Source organism: Argopecten irradians, chromosome 9 (genome assembly GCF_041381155.1).
Source record: "Argopecten irradians isolate NY chromosome 9, Ai_NY, whole genome shotgun sequence".
Classification (NCBI taxonomy): Eukaryota; Metazoa; Mollusca; class Bivalvia; order Pectinida; family Pectinidae; genus Argopecten; species Argopecten irradians.
In genome coordinates, this window is record NC_091142.1 from 37864172 (window position 1) to 37888757 (window position 24586).

At 37.9% G+C, this 24586-nt stretch overlaps 1 long non-coding RNA gene across 1 annotated transcript in view; it reads right to left on the reverse strand.

Annotated features, from left to right (window-relative positions):
- Positions 1-18617, reverse strand: part of LOC138330971 (uncharacterized) — a 47480-nt gene extending 28863 nt beyond the window's left edge. The window contains exon 1 of the long non-coding RNA XR_011209637.1: positions 18060-18617. This is a non-coding gene — a long non-coding RNA (uncharacterized lncRNA). The remainder of the gene's footprint in view (positions 1-18059) is intronic.
- Positions 18618-24586: the final 5969 nt, after the last annotated feature.

Genomic DNA, 24586 nt, shown 5'->3' on the forward strand with positions numbered 1-24586 from the left:
TGAATGTTCCGCAGTTTAGGTTTTTATATCATATGAAATAACAACAAAATGTGGGTACGGTAGCTGGATGGTCAAAGTGTTCCAACATATATATTACTAGCCCTCCACCTCTGTGATTCGAGTTCAATTCCCATGATGGGCAGTTTCTAGAGAGTGACCTATGGGCGATAAATTTTTCCGGTCTCCTTCAACTCTTTTAACGTGACACGACCTAAATAAGCACATGTAGTGTTAGTCATAACTAAACAGCGTTGTAACTAGTCAACAACGTAGCAACTACGTACGGTGGCTTTTAAGTAACGTGGTAACCAAGCACCGTGGTAACCAAGCACCGTGGTAACCAAGCACCGTGGTAATAAGTGGTAACCAAGCACCGTGGTAATAAGTTATAAGCAAATCTGGTAACTAAATACTTTGACAGAACGTCGGTGGTCGAATTCCGAACAAACAGATAGCATTAAGGTAAAGTTATTATATTCTCTGCTAAACAATATCAATCTGGCACAAAGTGCTCAAAGCCATTGTGAGTTCAAGGTCAAATTGTATGACTACAATTGGTTAGAAAATTGGACTCGACACCATGAGACGAATATTGGGAAGTATATAGTAAACAAAACTTAATAACGGCCAACTAACACTTGTATCGTGAGTTTCTAGGCAAGGAACATATACTATGGAATAGTTGTTCAGGGTATCCTGTTTAGCGAGGTTATGTCCCGGATAACGTTTTATTGCCAGGAGATATCCACAAAACAACGCTGCATGTCTTGTAAATTGAAAACACGAAAATTAAGGTATGGCAGACAGTGGTTTGAAAGAATTTGCATATGAAAAATGTAAATGCACTTATTTTTTTTAAAATGCATATTAGAATTTAGAAAAATTATGAAAAGGTTACATACAAAACAAACGAATTAGTTATCAATGAAAAGAAACAAATAATTGAATACAGAAGAAAAGTATTATTCACGACATCATGACCTTTGACCCCGTGAACGGTAGGTATCGAGATTACTAGGAGATAAGTTCACTTGTACGGGTGTATATAATCATGTGTAGATGTCACTTTACTGCCAATCTTAGGCTAGGATTAGAAGTGTCAGCCCGAGCAGGGGTTAACTCTCCCTGACGACATCATGCTCGTCAAAGCTTCGGATGAGGAGATTTTCAATTATTATCGAGAATCGAAATCAACGTCATATTAAACACTACTAAAGCATCGCAATTTGATTGTAGAAGTCTCTATATCGTCAGCTCTCTTACACATTACACATTAAGACGGATCTGTGGAAGAGGTCTATATTATCTTCTGATTTGTTTTTACTTTCTCAAGGTGTGTGTCAATAATCGTGAGACTTGAATCTTCAGAGCTGAAATTGATTTCATCTGGTGCCTTGTACTTTTCAAGATACAACGAGAAATTGCTTTTTAAAGTTGCTATGTGGAGACGAGGCACGTGGTGGAATGAGAGCTGCCGCCCTGCCCGTGGATGTCCCCGGGGGCCGGGCTAATCAGTTCATAGGCGCTTTAAATCAGGGTTAGGTCGACAGGCTTCCACAGAATCTCACAAGGTTATGATTTCTACCAAACTGTCACACTTCCTGAGGTGCTCATCAAATCGCGGGAGTGGCAGATTAACACAACTCACCAGGAAAATGCCACGCTGTTGTTTTAAATTAGGCGTCACAGTGTCAAAGACGGCGTCACAGTGTCAAAGACAGCGTCACGGTGTCAAAGGCGGCGTCAGTGCCAAAGACGGCGTCACAGTGTCAAAGACGGCGTCATAATGTCAAAGACGACGTCACAATGTCAAAGACGGCGTCACAGTGTCAAAGACGGCGTCACAGTGTCAAAGACGGCGTCACAGTTTCAAAGACGACGTCACAGTGTCAAAGACGGCGTCACAAATTCAACATGGTATCATAGCAAACTTCTATGTGTCATAACATACGTCACAGTGAGACAAACTCATAGTTTTCAAAGAAAACGTCATGATATCATTACAAACGTCTCAATACCAAAACTGTCCTCATAGTGTCAAAGACGGCGTCACCGTGTCAAAAGAGACGTCACTTTTTTAAACAGACACTTGAGCAGACGCTAAATTGGAAACGAATGCGCCACATCGCTAGCAAAGAATAGACAAATGGTGCCAAAATGTTATTTAGAGGTTTTTTTATGTATGTGTAGAATCGGGATTCATTTTGAGTAATTCATACACCGTCATTAAAACATTTTATCCTATTTTAAATAGGTACTCTCATGTGTCTTTTCGCGCCACACTTTTGTGAATGAAGGATGATCACGTACAAGTGGGAGAGCTGTTTGACGGAAGCGTGTTACAAAATTAAGAACGACAAAATCCTGTCAAAACAATTACCATCACAAATGCTGTTCATTTGCATTTGTCAGTATCGTGTTCTTGTACGATTTGTCAACTAACATTGAGATAAAACTGAAATATGTTTCTTCGTGCATTGTCTATTGTAGCAAACTCTCTAAACCTTACACCGAGGATAACAATATATCAACTGGACGCAAAGGATAATCATATATCAAGTGGCGCCAAGGATAACAACTATTAAATGGGCGCCAAGGATAACCATTTATTAATTGGTCTCAAAGCATAACCGTCTTTTAATTGGGCGCCACAGATAACCATCTAATAAGTTGGCGCCAAGGATAACCATCTATGAATTGGGCGCAAAGGCTAACCATCTATTAACTGGACGCCAAGGATAACCATCTATTAAGTGGGCGCCAAGGATAACCATCATTTACAGTGTAAACTTTAACCAGTATTAAGGGCAACTTCCATTAAACAACCTTGTTCATGGATAACTGCTAATCAATTAACTAGGCGCCAAGGTTATAAAACTGTCATTCTATTAGCTAGGTGTCAAAGACAGTCGTTATCTAACTTGATAGATCTTCATCCAGGATAACCGAGATTCGACCGACCTAACTCCTTACTCGATAGCAAAAATATCCGCCATTCTACCCTTCTCCTAACTTGGACTTTGTTATTGATAACAAATATAACCGCCATTCTACTCTTCTCCTATTTTGTAACAAATATAACTGCCATTCTTCCCTTCTCCTAACTTGTCACAAATATAACCGACATTCTACCCTTCTCCTAACTTGGACTTTGTAACAAATATAACCGCCATTCTACTCTTCTCCTAACTTATAACAAATATAACCGCCATTCTACTCTTCTCCTAACTTATAACAAATATAACCGCCATTCTACTCTTCTCCTAACTTATAACAAATATAACCGCCATTCTACTCTTCTCCTAACTTATAACAAATATAACCGCCATTCTACTCTTCTCCTAACTTATAACAAATATAACCGCCATTCTACCCTTCTCCTAACTTGGACTTGGTAACAAATATAACCGCCATTCTAGTCTTCTCCTAACTTATAACAAATATAACCGCCATTCTACTCTTCTCCTAACTTACAACAAATATAACCGCCATTCTACTCTTCTCCTAACTTGGACATGGTAACAAATATAACCGCCATTCTACTCTTCTCCTAACTTATAACAAATATAACCGCCATTCTACTCTTCTCCTAACTTGGACTTGGTAACAAATATAACTGCCATTCTACTCTTCTCCTAACTTGGACTTGGTAACAAATATAACCGCCATTCTACTCTGATCTTCTCCTAACTTATAACAAATATAACCGCCATTCTACTCTTCTCCTAACTTGGACTTGGTAACAAATATAACCGCCATTCTACCCTTCTCCTAACTTGGACTTGGTAACAAATATAACCTCCATTCTACCTTTCTCCTAACTTATAACAAATATAACCGCCATTCTACCCTTCTCCTAACTTATAACAAATATAACCGCCATTCTACTCTTCTCCTAACTTATAACAAATATAACCGCCATTCTACTCTTCTCCTAACTTATAACAAATGTAACCGCCATTCTACTCTTCTCCTAACTTATAACAAATATAACCGCCATTCTACTCTTCTCCTAACTTATAACAAATATAACCGCCATTCTACTCTTCTCCTAACTTATAACAAATATAACCGCCATTCTACCCTTCTCCTAACTTGGACTTGGTAACAAATATAACCGCCATTCTACTCTTCTCCTAACTTATAACAAATATAACCGCCATTCTACTCTTCTCCTAACTTACAACAAATATAACCGCCATTCTACTCTTCTCCTAACTTGGACATGGTAACAAATATAACCGCCATTCTACTCTTCTCCTAACTTATAACAAATATAACCGCCATTCTACTCTTCTCCTAACTTGGACTTGGTAACAAATATAACCGCCATTCTACCCTTCTCCTAACTTGGACTTGGTAACAAATATAACCTCCATTCTACCCTTCTCCTAACTTATAACAAATATAACCGCCATTCTACCCTTCTCCTAACTTGTCACAAATATAACCGCCATTCTACTCTTCTCCTAATTTGGACTTTTAACTAGGAATGTATTTCCACCATTATAACTGTTGCTGCTTTGTCGGTTTCTTGGTTTCTTTGTGAATTGTTAACCATAAAGCGATACACGACAAATCTATAGAAAGTTTGTAATGGCGGGTAAATACATATGTGTAAAATGGCGATCTATTTTCTACAGTCTATGAACAAAATTTAATCCTGTGTGTGCCAGAAGAAGGAAATAAATTTAATAACATACCACCGACTGGAAGAGATCCAGAATTACTACAATTTCCATCCAGTTAGATTAACTTAACTCAGAAATTCCTCAACCGAACAATAAGCATTCATTGGTGGAGCAAGACTCATTGTGACGTCACAGCATCGAGAGGAAACGTAGCTATTAAATCTAGCGCGCTAGAACGATCTCTGTCTCTTAGTTGTTTATTGGGTACAGAAGCAAAAATTGTCGAAAGTTAACCTTAATACACAATCCCAAGCATGTCTATGCATACATAATAACATGTTCGGGCGGTGAAACTACAACATGGCAGTCTTTCACCACGACGATATATTTTCGGTGTATGAATGAGTTACTTAATGGGTATGAGTTGCATTATCAAATAATGTGTATGTGTAGCAGCGCATGTATGTAGCAGCGAATGTATGTGTAGCAGCGCATGTATGTGTAGCAGCGCATGTATTTGTAGCAGCGAATGTATGTGTAGCAGCGCATGTATGTGTAGCAGCGCATGTATGTGTAGCAGCGCATGTATGTGTAGCAGCGCATGTATGTGTAGCAGCGCATGTATGTGTAGCAGCGCATGTATGTGTAGCAGCGCATGTATGTGTAGCAGCGAATGTATGTGTAGCAGCGCATGTATGTGTAGCAGCGCATGTATGTGTAGCAGCGCATGTATGTGTAGCAGCGCATGTATGTGTAGCAGCGCATGTATGTGTAGCAGCGAATGTATGTGTAGCAGCGCATGTATTTGTAGCAGCGAATGTATGTGTAGCAGCGAATGTATGTGTAGCAACGCATGTATGTGTAGCAGCGCATGTATGTGTAGCAGCGCATGTATGTGTAGCAGCGCATGTATGTGTAGCAGCGCATGTATGTGTAGCAGCGCATGTATGTGTAGCAGCGAATGTATGTGTAGCAGCGAATGTATGTGTAGCAGCGCATGTATGTGTAGCAGCGCATGTATGTGTAGCAGCGAATGTATGTGTAGCAGCGCATGTATGTGTAGCAGCGCATGTATGTGTAGCAGCGCATGTATGTGTAGCAGCGCATGTATGTGTAGCAGCGAATGTATGTGTAGCAGCGCATGTATGTGTAGCATCGCATGTATGTGTAGCAGCGCATGTATGTGTAGCAGTGCATGTATGTGTAGCAGCGCATGTATGTGTAGCAGCGAATGTATTTGATGTGGTTTATATATTAGTTGTTGTGTATGCATGTGTTGTAATGTATGGATGTGATGTAGTTTATGTAAGTGTTGTATTTCATGTGTTGTAGTGAATATATATGTTGTTATGTATGTGTTGTAGTTTATGAATGTTTTGTATTATATGTGTTGTATCTAATGTATTTGTTGTAGTTTATATTTGTGTTGTAGTTTATGTGTGTGTTGTAGTTCATGTTTGTATTGTAGTTTATGTATGTGTTGAAGTGTGTATGTTGTAGTTGATGCATGTGTTGTAGTTGATGTATGTGTTGTAGTTGATGTATGTCTTGTAATTTATGAATGTGTTGTAGTTTATGTATGCGTTGTGGTTTATGCCTTTTTTGTATGTATGGGTTGTAGAATATGTATGTGTTATAGAATATATATGTGTTACAGTTTACGATAAAACAGTAGTGTATGTAATTGCTGGATATGTACGTGATGTAATGTATGTGTTCTGGTTTATGTATGCGTTGTAGTGTATGCTGTAGTTTATGTATGTGTTGCAGTATATGTGTTGTAGTTTATGTATGTGTTGTAGTTTATGTTTGCGTTTAAGTTTTTGTGTGTGTTGTAGTTTAGGTGTTGTAGTGTATGTGTTGTAGTTTTTGTGTGTTGAACATGTAGTTTATGTGTTGTAGATTATGTATGTGTTGTAATGTATGAATATGATGTAGCTTACGTAAATGTTGAAGTTCATGTATGTATAGTGGTGTATGTATATGTTTAAGTTTATGTGTTATAGTTTATGTATGTGTTGTAGTGTATATATATGTTGTTATGTATGTGTTGTAGTGTATATATATGTTGTTATGTATGTGTTGTAGTGTATATATATCTTTTACAATATATATGTCTTGTTATGTATGTGTTGTAAATTATGTGTTGTAGTTTATGTATGTTTTGTTGTGTAGTTTGTGCATGTGTTGCAGTGTGCATGTTGTAGTTGATGTATGTGTTGTAGCTGATGTATGTGTTGTAGTGTATGTTTGTGTTGTATTACATGTATGTGTTGAAGTTTATGTGTTTTAGTGTATGTGTGGGTTGTAGAATATGTATGTGTTGTAGCGTATTTATGGGTTGTAGAATGTGTTTATGTTGTAATCAATGTGTTGTAGATTTTGTGTTGTAGTTTATGTATATGTTGTAGTGTATGTGTTGAAGTTTGTTTGTGTTGTAGCTTATGTATGTGTTGTAGTTTTTGTATCTTTTGTAGTGTATGTTGTAGTGTATGTGTTGAAGTTTGTTTGTGTTGTAGTTTATGTATGTAGTACATGTATGTGTTGTAATTTATGTATGTAGTACATGTATGTGTTGTACTTTATGTATGTAGTACATGTATGTGTTGTACTTTATGTATGTAGTACATGTATGTGTTGTACTTTATGTATGTAGTACATGTATGTGTTGTACTACATGTATGTGTTGTACTTTATGTATGTAGTACATGTACGTGTTGTACTTTATGTATGTAGTACATGTATGTGTTGTAATGTATGCAATGTAGTTTATGTGTTGTAGTGTATGTATATGTTGTAGAATATGTATGTGTTGTAGTGTATGTATATATTTTGTAGAATATGTATGTGTTGTAGTTTATGTATCTTTTGTAGTGTATGTTGTAGTGTATGTGTTGAAGTTTGTTTGTGTTGTAGTTTATGTATTATAGTACATGTATGTGTTGTACTTAATGTATGTAGTACATGTATGCGTTGTACTTTATGTATGTAGTACATGTATGTGTTGTACTTTATGTATGTAGTACATGTATGTGTTGTACTTTATGTATGTAGTACATGTATGTGTTGTACTTTATGTATGTAGTACATGTACGTGTTGTACTTTATGTATGTAGTACATGTATGTGTTGTAATGTATGCAATGTAGTTTATGTGTTGTAGTGTATGTATATGTTGTAGAATATGTATGTGTTGTAGTGTATGTATATATTTTGTAGAATATGTATGTGTTGTAGTTTATGTATGTGTTTTATGTATGTGTAAATTTGAATGTGTTGTAATGTATGTGTTGTAGTTTTTGCGTTGTAGTTAATGTTTGTGTTTTAGTGTATTGTATGTGTTGTAGTGTATGTATATATTTTGTAGAATATGTATGTGTTGTAGTTAATGTTTGTGTTTTAGTGTATTGTATGTGTTGTAGTGTATGTATATATTTTGTAGAATATGTATGTGTTGTAGTTTATGTATGTGTTTTATGTATGTGTAAATTTGAATGTGTTGTAATGTATGTGTTGTAGTTTTTGCGTTGTAGTTTATGTTTGTGTTTTAGTGTATTGTATGAGTTGTAGTGTATGTATATGTTGTACAGTAAATGTTTTGCAGTGTTTATACATTGTATTGTAGTTATATAATCTGACTATTATACTACGAACAGCACACACATATCCTTGAGAAAATAGGATTTCTAGCTTTGAAATTAATCACTGATTTCCAGAATTTGTCGCACAGAAAATTGTAGAAGCATTGGCGCTTTATTTCCCGTGGGAAGTTGTGATCTTATGCTGGAACTCTATCTTCCCTGTGTTGAACAAAACGTACATGTCTTATTTACATCAGTCTATACAGTTCTTACCTGGGATGGTGTCATGGAAAGAGTTCCTTTTTTATCGTTGCTTGAAACATTACGATTATTTACGCAGTATAAAATTAATACGATAAAAAATATAATAACTCATTACCAAAATGTACATAAATATTTTTTTCTTCATCTTTCTGGGTTTTTTTTCATTTTGAGATGGTCGGGGGTTGGGGGATTCTCTATGTGTACCACATTCTGACATTAACATTTCTTTAGATTTCTGTGAAGACTCTAATTGATAATCCAGATCTTTTGTGTGGATTAAATTATCCAATAACTAACTTCTTACTTGATTAAAGCAGCCACACCTCTCCAAGATGTTTTCAAAAGAATTATATAGCCACACCTCTCCAAGATGTTTTCAAAAGAATTTTCTCTCTACAATTCAATTAAAATATTCAAAATAAAATAATTTGATTTTTGTCAATAGGCGGAAATAGTAATGGCAAATTTATAGTTGTCTTCGCATGTATTAAACTATAAAATGTCTTGAAATTTGCATTAATAACGGATAGAAAAAAAACCGAGATGTTCATCACTTGCAATGATTCCATCCTGACAAGATTCGTGTAATCTTTTCGCCATTTGTTCGCTGTCCCGGGAGAGCGCTGACGAGGATTCAGACATTACGAGTCGTTGAGGACAAAATAAAGACAAGATACCGCCTTCTTGAAGACACAAAGTGACTGCTATGCTACAACCCTAGAATTATCTAACGAATGGCGAACAGGAAAATCATATTTAAAGTGGCATCAAATGTAATAAGGTAAAGTGGTATTAGCCGTTAAGTTGAGAGTATCGATCAAGGTGCTCGCAGGGCTCAGGTCGTTTCGTCACGTCCGAGGGGTACCAAAGCCAAGTCTCGCGACTCAAAACACGTGCTTTGATAAAACCGCTCGTGCTTGGCTTGCCTTCCGTTTTTTTTGCTCACCTGGCCCGAAGGGCCGGTGAGCTTATGTCATGGTGCGGCGTCCGTCGTCCGTCGTCCGTCGTCCGTCGTCGTCCGTCTGTCCGTCAACATTTACTTTAAATCGCTACTAGTCATAGAGTTCTGCATGGATTGTAACCAAATTTGGCCACAAACATCCTTAGGGGAGGGGGAAAAGAACTTGTATAAATTTTGGCTCTGACCCCCTGGGGGCAGGAGGGGCGGGGCCCAATAGGGGAAATAGAGGTAAATCCTATAAATCGCTACTTGTCCTAGAGTTCTGCATGGATTGTAACCAAAATTAGCCACAAACATCCTTGGGGGAAGGGGAACAGAACTTGTATAAATTTTGGCTCTGGTCCCCCGGGGGCAGGAGGGGCGGGGCCCAATAGGGGAAATAGAGGTAAATCCTTTAAATCGCTACTAGTCATAGAGTTCTGCATGGAATGTAACCAAATTTGGCCACAAAAATCCTTGGGGGAAGGGGAACAGAACTTGTATAAATTTTGGCTCTGGTCCCCCGGGGGCAGGAGGGGCGGGGCCCAATAGGGGAAATAGAGGTAAATCCTTTAAATTGCTACTAGTCATAGAGTTCTGTAATGGAATGTAACCAAATTTGGCCACAAAAATCCTTGGGAAAAGGGGAACAGAACTTGTATAAATTTTGGCTCTGGTCCCCCGGGGGCAGGAGGGGCGGGGCCCAATAGGGGAAATAGAGGTAAATCCTTTAAATTGCTACTAGTCATAGAGTTCTGTAATGGAATGTAACCAAATTTGGCCACAAAAATCCTTGGGGAAAGGGGAACAGAACTTGTATAAATTTTGGCTCTGGTCCCCCAGGGGCAGAAGGGGCGGGGCCCAATAGGGGAATTATAGGTAAATCCTATAAATCGGTACTTGTCCTAGAGTTCTGCATGGATTGTAACCAAATTTGGCCATGAACATCCTTGAGGGAAGGGGAACAGAACATGTATAAATTTTGGCTCTGGCCCCCCGGGGGCAGGACGGGTAGGACCCAATAGGGGAAACAGAGGTAACTCCTTTAAATCGCTACTTGTCCTAGAGTTTTGCTTGGATTTTGACCAAATTTGGCCATAAACATCCTTGGGGGAAGGGGAACAGAACTTGTATAAATTTTGGCTCTAGTCCCCCGGGGGCAGGAGAGGCGGGGCCCAATAGGGGAAATAGAGGTAAATCCTTTAAATTACTTCTAGTCATAGAGTTCTGAATGGAATGTAATCAAATTTGGCCACAAACATCCTTGGGGGAAGGGGAACAGAACATGTATAAATTTTGGCTCTGGTCCCCTGGGGGCAGGAAGGGCGGGACCCAATAGGGCCCAATAGGGCGGGACCCAATAGAGGTAAATCCTTTAAATCGCAATCTGATTAAAATACAGATCCTTATTATCACTACGTTAGATAAGAGGATCTGAGAAAGTCCCATTAGGGGTCATGTCCAAATGACCTTTGTAAACGGCCAATCAAATTGCTGCTGGCAAAATTTTGACAGTGAATTTCAGGGGACGAAATAGTTTGAAAATCTGTCAGAATAATTTCCGTGTACGTAGTCATCTCGCCCAAAGAGCACAATAAAGCTAATAGTATTTGTATGCAAGGGCGAAATGGCGTTGTCAATTGACAGAGCAACGTGCAGAAAATGCATCTGATTTGAATTACACGTGGTATAAAGGTCATCCGAACATGACCCTTAATCGGATTTTCTCAGATCCTCTATTGAACGGAGTGGTTATAAGGATCTGTATTTCAATCAGATTGTTTAAATCGCTACTAGTCATAGAGTTCTGAATGGAATGTAACCAAATTTGGCCACAAACATCCTTGGGGGAAGGGGAACAGAACTTGTATAAATTTTGGCTCTGGTCCCCCAGGGGCAGAAGGGGCGGGGCCCAATAGGGGAAATAGAGGTAAATCCTTTAAATCGCTACTAGTCATAGAGTTCTACATGAATTGTAACCAAATTTGGCCACAAACATCCTTGGGGGAAGGGGAACAGAACTTGTATAAATTTTGGCTCTGACCCCCCGGGGGCGGGAGGGGCGGGGCCCAATAGGGGAAATAGAGGTAAATCCTTTAAATCGCTACTAGTCGTAGAGTTCTACATGGATTGTAACCAAATTTGGCCAGAAATATCTTTGGGAGAATAAGAACTGAGTTTGTATAAATTTGGCTTTGGTCCATGGGGGCAGGAGGGGTGGGGCCCAATAGGGGAATTATAGGTAAATCCTATAAATCGGTACTTGTCCTAGAGTTCTGCATGGATTGTAACCAAATTTGGCCATGAACATCCTTGAGGGAAGGGGAACAGAACATGTATAAATTTTGGCTCTGATACCCCGGGGGCAGGAGATGTGGGGCCCAATAGGGGAAATAGAGGTAAATCCTTTAAATCGCTACTTGTCCTAGAGTTTTGCTTGGAATGTGACCAAATTTGGCCATAAACATCCTTGGGGGAAGGGGAACAGACTTGTATAAATTTTGGCTCTGACCCCCTAGGGGCAGGAGGGGTGGGGCCCAATAGGGGATTTAGAGGTTAATATTAAAATTCCTTCAGAAAAGAAACAATGAACCTGTATTCAGAACATTACTTGGCATTACAAACCAGGTGAGCGATACAGGCCCTCTGGGCCTCTTGTTTATTTATACCATGTTAAAACTCGAGTCATCTATATTGTAAAGAAGGATTTTTATTGTTTTATAATTGAATATGATCCATTTACAACATCCCACTTCAATGTGCTCGTAGGACACATCCTCGATACTCTCGGGGTTACTATCACTGTTGTGACATCCACCCCTGGATAATTTCATAGCAAAACTGAAGTCAATACTAAAGTTAAATATAGGCTAATTACAGGCCTTTAGAGACTTCCATTCTACTAAGGTAAAAAACTAACTTTGTACATTCATACAATGTATGTTGAGTTATCTAGAAAAGGAATATAAAAATTACAATTAAATGCATAGTATTTTTTAACCTTTCATTATCTCTCAAAATACACTTTCTATTTTTTAAAGTGTCGTAGTAGTTTCCATTGTGGGCCTACTGTCCGTACACATACGCCCTCGGTAGTGACAGTGCTCGTGTTGAATTTGATATACGATATGTAAATAATTAGATGGGTGACGTGTCAGAGCCGGAACATTGTGATATATTAGATCAATCTTCATTGAAATGTCAGTCTCCGAACACCCAAGTATTCTGCAAAAGCTGAGAAATAGCTCCGATAAACATACATTCATGATATATAGCATAAGTAGAAAGTCGTGTATTTGTCGGCGCGTTCTCGTAGCAATCACGAGTTGTGCGTATGCTGGTGGTCGTTTATGAATCCTTCCCATCTATATCAGGTTTCCAAAACTGAAAATTTAAGAAAGCGCACGTGGTGTAAATCTCGCGCCAATGTGTCACGTGTTTTAGGAGCGAGATGAGCGCCCGGTCGTGATATAAACAAACGCTTTGTTGGTCCTCCGATACTGGAACGAACTTGTACGCGATATAGTGTGCTATTAAACTTTAATGCACCGTTACAGAAATCCATTTACACTGAGTGTTCTCTAAATGTGACAATAACAGGAGAAACTCAAGCCCAGCCTTGGGACCACATCACTTTGGTCGCGTTCTCACAGCCGGTATAATTTAATAACGACATTTTAATGGTAACACAAAACTTGGCGTCACAACTCTGGATATGTTATGTGTAATGTCGGATACAAACTGTAGTTACAGCTGACCTCATTATGTAAATGGTCGCCGCTACATTACCCATTAATTGTAATTTCCATTATCATTATGCATAAATAATACTAATCACTCTCATGAGCGTAATAATATGTGCCTAGAAATGACGTAATGTTTCCTTTGTAACCGGATTCAATGGCGCGAATTTTGAAAATACTCCCGCTAAAATACTAAAGCTATCAGCATACACGTGTGTGTAATTAACAACGATATCAGCAGTACCCGTGTGTATAATTAATCACGATATCAGCAGTACACGTGATTATAATTAATCACGATATCAGCAGTACACGTGTGTATAATTAACAACGATATCAGCAGTACACGTGTTTATAATTAATCACGATATCAGCAGTACACGTGTGTATAATTAACCACGATATCAGCAGTACACGTGTGTATAATTAATCACGATATCAGCAGTACCCGTGTGTATAATTAACCATTATATCAGCAGTACACGTGTGTATAATTAATCACGATATCAGCAGTACACGTGTGTATAATTAACCACGATATCAGCAGTACCCGTGTGTATAATTAACCATTATATCAGCAGTACACGTGTGTATAATTAACCACGATATCAGCAGTACACGTGTGTGTAATTAACAACGATATCAGCAGTACCCGTGTGTATAATTAATCACGATATCAGCAGTACCCGTGTGTATTATTAACCATAATATCAGCAGTACACGTGTGTGTAATTAACAACGATATCAGCAGTACCCGTGTGTATAATTAATCACGATATCAGCAGTACCCGTGTGTATTATTAACCATAATATCAGCAGTACACGTGTGTGTAATTAACAACGATATCAGCAGTACATGTGTGTATAATTCATCACGATATCAGCAGTACAAGTGTGTATAATTAATCACGATATCAGCAGTACACGTGTGTATAATTAATCACGATATCAGCAGTACCCGTGTGTATAATTAACCATTATAACAGCAGTACACGTGTGTATAATTAACCATAATATCAGCAGTACACGTGTGTATAATTAACCATAATATCAGCAGTACACGTTTGTATGATTAACCAGGATATCAGCAGTACACGTTTGTATAATTAATCACGATATCAGCAGTACCCGTGTATAATTAACCATTATATCAGCAGTACACGTGTGTATAATTAACCACGATATCAGCAGTACACGTTTGTATGATTAACCACGATATCAGCAGTACACGTGTGTATAATTAATCACGATATCAGCAGTACCCGTGTGTATATTTAATCACGATATCAGCAGTACAAGTGTGTATAATTAACCACGATATCAGAAGTACACGTGTGTATAATTAACCATTATATCAGCAGTACACGTGTGTATAATTAATCACGATATCAGCAGTACCCGTGTGTATAATTGACCATTATATCAACAGTACACGTGTGTGTAATTAACAACGATATCAGCAGTACACGTGTGTATAATTAATCACGATATCAGCAGTACACGTGTGTATAATTAATCACGATATCAGCAGTACCCGTGTGTATAATTGACCATTATATCAGCAGTACACGTGTGTGTAATTAACAACGATATCAGCAGTACACGTGTGTGTAATTAACAACGATATCAGCAGTACCCGTGCGTATAATTAACCACGATATCAGCAGTACCCGTGTGTATAATTAACCATAATATCAGCAGTACACGTGTGTGTAATTACCAACGATATCAGCAGTACACGTGTGTATAATTAACCATAATATCAGTAGTACACGTGTGTATAATTAACAACGATATCAGCAGTACACGTGTGTATAATTAATCACGATATCAGCAGAACACGTGTGTATAATTAATCACGATATCAGTAGTACCAGTGTGTATAATTGACCATTATATCAGCAGTACACGTGTGTGTAATTACCAACGATATCAGCAGTACCGGTGCGTATATTTAATCTCTATATCAGCAGTACCCGTGTGTATGATTAACCATAATATCAGCAGTACACGTGTGTTTAATTAACCATAATATCAGCAGTACACGTGTGTATAATTAACCATAATATCAGCAGTACACGTGTGTATAATTAACCACGATATCAGCAGTACACGTGTGTATAATTAACCATAATATCAGCAGTACACGTGTGTATAATTAACCACGATATCAGCAGTACCCGTGTGTATAATTGACCATTATATCAGCAGTACACGTGTGTGTAATTACCAACGATATCAGCAGTACCCGTGCGTATATTTACCAACGATATCAGCAGTACCCGTGCGTATATTTAATCTCTATATCAGCAGTACCCGTGTGTATGATTAACCATAATATCAGCAGTACACTTGTGTTTAATTAACCATAATATCAGCAGTACACTTGTGTATAATTAACCATAATATCAGCAGTACAAGTGTGTATAATTAACCACGATATCAGCAGTACACGTGTGTATAATTAATCACGATATTAGCAGTACCCGTGTGTATAATTAATCACGATATCAGCAGTACACGTGTGTATAATTAACAACGATATCAGCAGAACATGTGTGTTTAATTAACCACGATATCAACAGTAAACGTGTGTGCAATTAACCACGATATCAGCAGTACAAGTGTGTATAATTAATCACGATATCAGCAGTACACGTGTGTATAATTAACCACGATATCAGCAGTACACGTGTGTATAATTAACCACGATATCAACAGTAAACGTGTGTATAATTAACCACGATATCAGCAGTACACGTGTGTATAATTAACCACGATATCAGCAGTACACGTGTGTATAATTAACCACGATATCAGCAGTACCCGTGTGTATAATTAACCACGATATCAGCAGTACACGTGTGTATAATTAACCACGATATTAGCAGTACCCGTGTGTATAATTAACCATAATATCAGCAGTACACGTGTGTGTAATTAATCACGATATCAGCAGAACAAGGTAGTATAATTAACCACGATATCAGAAATACACGTGCGTATATTTAATCACGATATCAGCAGTACAAGTGTGTATAATTAACCACGATATCAGAAATACACGTGCGTATATTTAATCACGATATCGGCAGTAGAAGTGTGTTTAATTAACCACGATATCAACAGTACACGTTTGAAGATTTAATCACGATATCAGAAGTAGACGTGTGTAAAATTAACCACGATATCAGCAGTACACGTGTGTGTAATTAACCACGATATCAGCAGTACACGTGTGTATAATTAACCACGATATCAGCAGTACAGATGTGTGTAATTAACCATAATATCAGCAGTATACGTGTGTATAATTAACCACGATATTAGCGGTACACCTGTGTGTAATTATCAGTACACGTGTGTAAAATTAACCACGATATCAGCTGTACACGTGTGTAAAATTAACCACGATATCAGCTGAACACGTATGTGTAATCAACCATTATATTAGCAGCACAGTTTGGTGGTTAATTACTGGAAATAACTTTTTACAAAAGTTAGCGCTGAGCATGAAGTTGCGCTTCAAGTACATCGCAAAAAAGCGCTAAAATAAAACTACCGCTTAAATAAGTACGATTACAGAATACGTTACCACGATATCAGCAGTATATGCGTGTACAATAGCCCACAATGTAAGCATGACTATATATATATAATTCAATTTTGCTTGTTACGAGCATTTTCATTGGCTTAACAATTTACTTTATCAGCCCATAAAGGGAAAAATGGCGTCGCCGTTTGTAACGTCGCTTCTGATTGGCTGAGATGACGGCGTAATAATTTCATAGACAAAAGAGTCCCAAAATGAATTTTAAATGTTGGAGAGATTATCTTTAGTAAATTGAATTATAAGGATTAATTTGAATAGATTTTTTATGTTATGGAGATATAACACAAAAATCTGAGTGTACTCTCATCATAAACCGCTTCACGGTTTATTTAGAGTACACTCAGATTTTTGTGTTATATCTCCATAACGTAAAAAATCTATTCAAGTTAATCCTTAAATAACTGAACACGAACGTTACGCGACATGCTGATGTATATCTGCTGTGTTGAACACCCCGCGGTTTGATTGACAGGTACGAATGCTCCCTAACTGCCTCCATCCCTCATCCCCTGACGTAATTGTAATGATTATCATTATACAGCGCGAATCAGACACCAATAATGACGGCTAATTCCGCCGATAGAAGACCGTGCGTCCGTGACCAAACCGTTTATCTGACATGTTTCACCTGTATTGAGATGTCCTCGACGTCGTCCTATAGTGACGGCCGACGCGAGCACACGGTAGGTTCGGCGTACACAATGACAGGCTGACGGAGAGATTTCTTAACAGTAACCGACGGACTTTCTGTCATCTCGCTGAATGGCTTCAGATGACGAGTCACGTGTCAACTAATTAGAACATCAAACTGCTTTAGCACACATGGGATTCCCTGCCTCAGTGACAGGAACACAGCGACAAGTGTTTCAAGGTCGTAACGGCTTGTGTTGGCAATTAAACTTTCAACGACAAGATACGATCACGTGAGTCAGTATAGGGACTTGACCCCTAACCCCCAGGACTGTCAAAGCGGGAACGTTGTTCCCACCCGGGGTAACTTTCCACCCCCGGAGTGACATGATAATGTTAGTATAAGGAAGTTGTTCCCACCCCATACATGTAATCTGGGTGACGCGGCGACGTTGCCTGTATTCCGGGTGCCAGGATGAAGTGAAGGCGTGGTCGCTGTATCCCCACCCCGGGAGGCGTGGTCGCTGTATCCCCACCCCGGGAGCAATGATAATGTTAGGACGGAGACAGGATTCCGACCCCAGACGACACGATACTGTTTTACTCTGACCCCAGTATACACATATAACAATAAATATAATAAAATATTGTAACCTACCTGTCTACAGTGAAATCCCGATATAACAGTCCTCAAAGGTAATGACCCCTTTTAGGGTGAGGTTATTTGTGCCTCCTGATCCCTGTCACTCACTAGACACTCGGCACGTGCGGTTACAATAGTCACAGGAGAAACACGTCTCTAAATTATGAATCTAGAGACAGGAGGCTTTTAGCACGCTTCTCAGCTTTAATTTGGTTGCAAGCAACAGTATGGCTCGATACACTCCACAAGGTTTGGGAGACTGTACTAAAAGTCCCTAGATCTACCGATGATCCTGGTACTATACCCCGGACACTGTGTGTTTGGACAGACAGATCAATGCCGGGTAGTATGTACACTTCTGGTCGTGTGTCACAGACGTTACACCGTCACACCCGTACATCGCCAGAGTACAAGGCCTCTGGTCCCCCTCAGGTTTGCCTGGATAAATATTTGATAAACTCTGTAGATGTAGGCATTCGATACTATGGTAATTGTAGGGTTATTGTTTGCCGAGCCTAAAATGGTAGTATGATAGGTTTACTAACATAAGCACGTGCGCTAGGCCATTGTGCCACCAACAGCAGTCATCTGGGGCTGACACTACGAAATATAGATACTGGTTCTATTACAATAAACGACATATATCGTTTGTTAGCGCCCACTTCATTAATATACAATGGTGTTTAGATAACACATTTTTATCCGTTTTGAACCATGCTTGAAACATTACCCATTTACTAAATTATCCTAAAACTGACCAAAACATTACCAATTGACTAAATAAATCAGCCCAAATGAGCATCTTCAGGACATATGACCGTTTTATACAGTGTTTTTATATTTGACTGTGTCCTAAAAATCATAAAACATTAATTTCACCAACCAACGTCAGTAATATGGACACATGAGCTAATTTAAATATGCTTATTATGTGAACACTATATCTAATATATATATAAGTATAATACGATTGTTATAATAAAAGATATGGTTTTAAATATTTGGCCTTAAATTTTGGATCTTATCATTGAACACCACACACACCCTAACATCATTACCATTTTCTCTCCTTATCATTCAGAACCATTTCTTCCTCTTAAGGTAAACACTATCTTCTCCCTTTCTCATTTATTTGTTTCATTTCATGTTAAAATATTCTGTGTTGCAATCGAACACTTCATATCCGTTAAAACTACACTTTTTCATTGAGAAAGTTTATTTCAATCGAAATCAGAACAGAGCAATTTTGTATTGGTGATACAAGGTGTAATTGCTGATATTAAATGCTTAGAACAATTTCAACTGCAAATCTCGCTATAATAAATGATCAAATGATCTGCTTACAAATAAAATGATGTTATTAAGTATCTACAATAAAGGGCCATGGTTACGTAAGAAGCAACTCCGTCTATTCATAAATAGTCGATCCATTGTACATAGGGAAAGCGTATTGAATACTCCTTTATTTATAAAGCGGATGTATAACGATTTCTTCAGCCGTGCCACACTGTCAAGCCCAACACATTATCACTTTATTCTCACGATTTACGATGAATATTAATTGTCATACTTGGAAATCAATATTTTGTTGCACCTCACTTGGACTGTAGTGCATGCGGATTAATAAGTGTAGATAGTAGCTAGACTTCCTATCCCATGGTAAGTTTATGACTTTACCTATTTTAACACGTGAGAAACTTCTTTCTGATACCGCTTCTTCCTTTAAGAATTTAAGAAAGAAGAAGCATGCAACACTCAGACTCCCAGAACTTTAATTTTCTTCTTTATTCAAAATAGACCTTCATTCTATATTTTTTATACATCATGTTCAGATAATCTTGAATTATTTCTAAAATGTACAATTCAGTGAAGTTATACCACAAAATTCATATTCTATATCCCTTATGAAAATAAAATGCAAATTAGCTTACGATCAAGCAAGTACAATGTGTACGCGATACCCATACCCGAGCCGGTGTCAGTTGAGGCATGTAAAAGTGCCTTTTCCTATAGAAAGTTACTTTTAAGACAATATCACGTATCTTAAAAGGTAAGAGCGATTTCAGTAGTTCTAGACATAAGGTTTTCACTGTGCAGGACGTAATTACCACCAACATTTAATGACATCCAGAGAGCTTTTCTTTATATTGACGCTCAGGTCACCCCAACGAAGTCTACCACTAAATTGTAATATACTTCACGACAGTAGGTTATTCCCCCTGAATACAACCCCTAACGTCACTATATCTGGGAGTGGTTAACGGGGTGGTGAGTTGGAGGGAGATAGGAGATGTCGGGGATGGGGGCATTATCAAAAATATGTTGTCCAGTTTCCGGTCTTGCACCGTGCGAGAAGCCATTGTGACATCTTTTCGCCAGATGATCACATGTTTAAAGCATGTTTTACCGACTTTAGTTTGTACCTATATCTAGCTGTGGATCCATCTAAAACAACACAAACACAAAACTCCACATAAACGATAGAGCGATTAAATTCCTGTAACTCCCTGTGGGTAGGTAATTGAATTGTACTTTCATTGTGACACTGTAAAGTCGGCATAGCTTGGGTCGGTCTACTGCTAAATCACCCGCATGTCCCGGTCCCCGTCCCCCGGGAATCGCCAGCTACGACTTGGAAAGATATTTGGATGGATGTACGGAGACCAATATATAAAACTGTGTTTAAGCGATAGGCGGGATTCTGCTGGTATAAGCTAAACCCAGATCTGATACGTTAGCATATTCAACAGCTTAGCTGTAGGTGTTAGCTCCTGATGATCTACAAAGCGCAGATCGTAAAATCTATGTGTCCGTATTGTCATATACATGAGACATATCTGTTATAACTCGTCATAAATATATATCACCAGTGTGATTTACTGCAGACAAAGCGAAAACTACTGATAATCTGCATACCCCGTTAAGAAATACTGTCGTTGCCACAAGCCACATCAACACCTAACAAAATATCAGTGTATACATTACGTGTCGGAACAAACTCACAAGACGCACGTAACATTGGTCAGATCTCTTGGACCCGGCAACGTTTTTAAATCATTGACCTAAAATATCTAATACGCAACATTTCAAACTTTCCACTAAGGTTATACACCATCCGTAAAGGCACATAGTATATATATTTGTTTTATATCGAACAAAAGACAAAAATACTACACTGTATTTATTAGTAAGTATTCAAACAATGGGACAGACACATTGACGTCCGGTAGAAAGGGCCGCTTTAAGCTCCCTTCTAGAGACCATGACCGTGATACAGTGAACCGCTGTATACCAATCGAAATTGGACAATTTTACGATTAAGATCAAGAGGACAAAAACAGCCATCTTCGATTTAAGGAACAATTCAAATATGGGTTTGAATTTTAGTCTAGGGATGATATAATCTATATTACCCCCTAAATTATGTCATTGCGAAACTGAAGGCATTTGAAGAAACCAGACTTACTTTGAATATTACAGAGAGCAACACCCAACTTCAAAGTCATGCTTTTATTCCATTCCTTTAATGTAAAAAATGACTATAATGTACATGTCTTAACTGTTGTCGCACAAAGAATCTTCAACTTTGCCATGGTATAGTTCCGTGGTAGATATAACGACATTGATGATATTAACCCCTGGAATATCGAGCATGTAGGTCAGTTGGTTTTTATCATTTAAAAAAAAAGAAATTGTGGACAGAACGACAGTCAAACGGACATTTTAGGGCTACGACACTGGACTTTATATTGAGTTTTGCGACTATTTGCATTCCATTTGTGTTTTTAAAATGCCAATATGTCTCGGTTATTTGGAATTTAGTACCTGCAAAAGGAATAGTGCACCATAGGACTTTTTCAGTTCTTGTAACTTAAGCACCAAATATCCGTGCCTCAATAATTATTCGGTTTTTGTGTTATTTCGGACTGAAGAAGGCCCTATAGTGGCTGAATATATATTCCATAGAAATGATTTTGATTTTACTATGAATTTATTTTCGCCTTTTATTTCGGATTATTAATATACTAGCTTTATACCGTTTTTCCTCATTATCAATAATTACCATTCGGTTTCTGTCTGATTTCCAATACTGGGTTTGGTAAGATCTAACTTTATCAGACAGTGAACGCTATTCTGTACTACATCATAGAATTAAAGATACCAAACATCGAATGAGATGCTTTGTGAGCATCACATGTGCAATAACTTGGTCACGTGACCCAAGTATAGTTTTCCGGTTGTCTAGTGAAACCGGAAATGAGATATTTCCTCGCAAATGTGTCACGTGATTTAACGGGAAATCTACTGCATAGTTGTATAAGACTGATGAGTGCGAGCGACTCTCTATGGGTAATGAGTCGAGAGACGAAGGGGGCGGAACCGCGGCCAAACGGCTCCGCAGGGCGGATGTTAGCTAAGACAATATGGTCGGGAAATTACAGCCTGTAAAAATTGTGGTAAATTGGAAACAGAAAATACCGATCCTGTGTGGATGTGGTCACAACACTTGTCGCGGACCGCAAGGCACAAATGAGGAGTTTAAAGGCAAGACAGCTTAAACATCCGCGATGGCAATGTATATGTAGACGGAAACGTCTTATTTCTACGACTTTAGTTTAAGTTTCTTCGTTTAAAACAGACACGGATTGTTTAGACAAACGGTAACCTTTCATTTACACAATTACACTAAACCATTTAAAAACAATACAAACTCTATCTAATGAATTTTGATTTATTCAAATACACACATACCAATTCACATACCAAATAAGCCCATGTAAACGAGGATATTCCTTTAAAAACGAAGTAAGATGCACAAGATTTTAATTGGAAGATATCCCTTTAACCAACTCCATATATGCGTTTGAATGGTACCAATGACCATTTTGGATTTGTCCTTAAATCTATTGATTTTAAACTATAATATATATATCATAGTTGTCTTCTGATAACATCGGAATTTCTCCGTTTTTAAATGATTATTTCTATTTTATCAAATAATAGAGAATATCCGTGGTTTCCTGGAAATGCTCTATTTCAATCAATTAAATACAACGTTTGCTGGTTAAGAAGGCAGATATGGTACCTTCGCTTAGTAAATGATCAAGAAAGAAAATACTGTATCTTTTTTGAAATGAGAACATTCTGTAGCTAGTGACAGTAAACATCTATAAAGACCACCCAAGGGACAGAGGGAGATTGTCGTTTTAGCCAAGAAGTCTTTATACAAAGATTGGCTTTGAAATTGACGATTTGGTTTCCTAGAAAAATTGCCTTATTACGCAGGTTATCCGTCTACATAGGTAGTGGCTAAGACAGGTTTTACTGTTTACTTTTAAGTAGATAATTTCTCTCCAATTCGTTGCCTATTCCCTTTGAACTCATGTTGCGTTGGAATGAGTCTCTTTAATTCACTAATAGTTTCTGTGATTTAGTGGAAGTCTGCCCCTTTAATTCATAATCTAGAACGCCTACTGATTTCACTAAATATCCTCCGAGGTTTCTGTCAAGTTGAAGTACATGTTACTCGTATTACGAGCATGACAACAAGATTACAATCCTGTTTTTGTACAATTTATTTTAATTCTGTTAGGTCTTAATTATTTTCTTTTAAATAAGATTTAAGGAAAGAAAACAAATAATCGCTTTTCTGTTCTCTTCCTTTCTCAAACGCATACGTGGAGAATAATAGTGCTTGCTAATTGAGCCATCCTTTGCTATCGGTTAACTGTCAAATGATCTCCGGATTCGCGGTCCGTCTTGTTTTACAAGTACAATGAAACGTCATCTTCCGGTACTTGACACCGTGACGTAATATAGACCGCCGGACTGTTTCATTAGGAAATGTTTTGTTAACAAGCCTGATTTTATTGCTGTACTGACTGCTAGCAGGTTTTCCGATAAGAACTTTTTAATAGGGAATCATTTGTATTGACGAGAATTTAAAGAAATTTCTCAAAAGTTGGAGATTTCTTTTGTGTTTGTTTAACATTTCAAAACGTAAATGCTGATTTTTTCTTCTTCAAAATAGCTTCCTAATACGTGGTCAGTTTGAGCTAGAGTAGTTTATCGGTAGGAATGCTTTTCCTTTTGAAGAAGACTATATAATGTATAACATAATCCACTGTTATGGAAAGGACAGCAAACAGACCTCTGTTAACAGAACACTACTTATTGAGAATTCTATTTGCAGGAGTTATTACCTATTTCCGGAACTCGGTGTCAAATCTCGGCTTATGTTATTTAACACACACACACAAAGGCACGAATTAGCAAATACTGTTGTATTATTATTATTATTATTATTTGCGATATCATTGATTATATTTTATATAAATCTAATGACAGGATATTCGAATACTTGTCGTTGAAATAGACTACATGCCGTTGATTGGGGTACATATACAGTTCCAGACAATTTCGTCTCTTTACGTTCTTCGATAATAAGCATATGCATCAAAACTCACGTGACTTCATGCACGTGGGGACCCGTCACGCTACAGGATATTCTTTAAGATAGTATACACATTAATGTATATGTC